General features: G+C 47.2%; 1 pseudogene; it reads left to right on the top strand.

Moving 5' to 3' along the window:
- Positions 1-236: 236 nt before the first annotated feature.
- LOC127674458 (ETS translocation variant 5-like) lies at positions 237-1,241 on the top strand (annotated as a pseudogene).
- The last annotated feature ends 1,084 nt before the right edge of the window (positions 1,242-2,325 follow it).

Here is a 2,325-nt window from a genome sequence, read left to right as displayed (position 1 = left end):
TGTGTATGTTTGTGTGCCATGGACAGGGATTTCCCTAAGAGGTCAGAAGACAGCATAAGATCCCCTGGAACTGCAGTTACAGATGTTTGTGAGCCATGGTATGGATATTGGAAACAGAATCGACTTTAAGAACAAAAACTCTTAAAATTTTAGCTGCTGCTCCAAGCTCCAGATCTCCTTTATGGCCCATGCTTTATACAAACATAAATTCTCCATCTTCTCTCAGGGGATGATTAATGAAAAGATACACACCACTTCCCTTGCTTCCAGAACCTGGATCATAGCAACAAATATTTGCTGTGCCCCGACCACCACATCAGCCTTGCAAATGCCAAAGATGATGCCTGAAAGCCAGTATCCACCAGAACAGAGATTTCAGGGACAGATGTCTGAGTCGAGTCATCCCTTCCCTCCTCAGTCAGGAGTTCCTGGAGATAATCACCCCAGCTACTAGGGGCAGATGTCAGATTCCATTGTCCCCCAAAGCTCTGCCACCCCTTCAGTGATTCAAGTAGGACTACCACTACCCACTCTATGAACATGGGGTTTCTGGGCTGCCTGGTACCCCAGAACATGGATTACAGTCACCTATGGGAATCAAGTAGGAGCTCTGAGATTACTGCTCTTACTCAGAAGTGCCCAACTGCCAGTCATCCTACATGAGACACAGGTACTTCGCCAGCAACCATGAAGGATTCCCATATGAAAAGGACCCCAGGGTATACTTTGAAGACATTTGTGTGGTGCCCGAACGACTGGAAGGCAAAGTAAAGCAGGAGCCCACCATGTAAGAGAGGAATCCCCTTCTCAGAGGCTCTCTGCTGCTGTGGCAGTTCCTCGTCACCCTTCTGGATGACCCAGCCAACACCCACTTCATTGCTTGGACTGGCCGAGGCATGGAATTTAAGCTCATAGAACCAGAAAAGGTTGCTTGTCGTTGTGGTATTCAACAGTCAGCCATGAACTACGACAAGCTGAACTGCTCTTTCCACTATTTCTGTGAAAAAGGCAGCATGCAGAAGGTGGCTGGGGAACGGAACATCTACAAATTTGTCTGTGACCCAGATGCACTTTTCTCCATGGCCTTTCTGGACACTCAGCGCCTGTTCCTGAAGGCAGAGTCAGAATGCTCGCTCAGTGAGGAGGACACGCTGCCACTGACTCACTTTGAAGACAGCCCTGCTTACCTCCTGGACATGGATGGCTGCAGCAGCCTCCCCTATGCTGAAGGCTTCACTTAACTGAGTTTCTGAATGGCTGAGTAGCCAAACCCTAGAACTAGCCGTCCTCATACTGGGGAACAAGAGCAGTGGTTTTTGTGTTCTTGACTGTTCCTAAAGCTTGCCCTTTGAGTATGTATTATCAGGAGAACCTAAGCTGTGTCTGGATTCAACACCCTTAAAGACAATTACCTTGGCTAGGGAGTGAGAACAGGGAGAGGCAGAAAAACCACCAGTTCCTGGGGAGACATGGAAGTCCTCCCCCTTGCCATTATGGCCAGTATGTGCAGAGCAGTAGAGCAGCATGTTCAGGTGAGCGCCCATGAAAGGGGGGATCAAGTTTATGACAATCTGCAGTGATCACAGATTACTAAATGCCTTCACCCAGGAGGCTTTGACTTAGACAATTCTTTGGAAAGAAACTGCACACCCATAGCAAAGTCCATAAGGCTGGGCTGGGGAGGCTCAGACCATTGTGGCTTTAAATTGCGAAACTCTTGAAGCTCTTTCTGAAATCTTTCCCTTGTAGTCCAGATCTGGGGAGGCCAGGAGAGCTGGTACTCACTCCATGGGTCTCAGGCCATGCTCCTCTCGGGCATTTCAGCCTAGTAGTCACTACAAGTAAATCAAATCCCTCTCCTCCCTGTCACATGGTTAAGCACAGACAGCTTGTTTTAGAAAGATGAAGAACATGATAGTATTTTGTTTTGCTTTGATTTGGAGGGGATCATTTTGCTTTTGGTGGTTATTTGGGGGGGGGACAGTTTATATAAATTGATTTTTGTAGTTTTGATATTTAAAGCAAAAAAACAACAAAAATAAACACAAAGCAAACAAACAAACAAAGCTTTTTGGTAACTGCACTGCATCCCTTAGGTGGGGTGTGCCCACTTCAGCAGATGCTGCAACAGATCCTGAGGGGATCTTCTGGGGCTCCCCTTTGCCACATAGAAGGCCTGTTTGGTGCTTTCTGCACGAGACAATCTGTTGAGATTTTTAACCTGATTTGTACATTTTTGAAGTCTACAGGGCAGCCTGGGCACAGCTTGCAGGTAGTTCTATGTGCATAGTTGTCCATGCTCGCTAACTCTCCTTCTCTGGGAAG

Source organism: Apodemus sylvaticus, chromosome X (genome assembly GCF_947179515.1).
Source record: "Apodemus sylvaticus chromosome X, mApoSyl1.1, whole genome shotgun sequence".
NCBI lineage: Eukaryota > Metazoa > Chordata > Mammalia > Rodentia > Muridae > Apodemus > Apodemus sylvaticus.
This window is presented reverse-complemented; position numbering and strand designations above follow the sequence as displayed.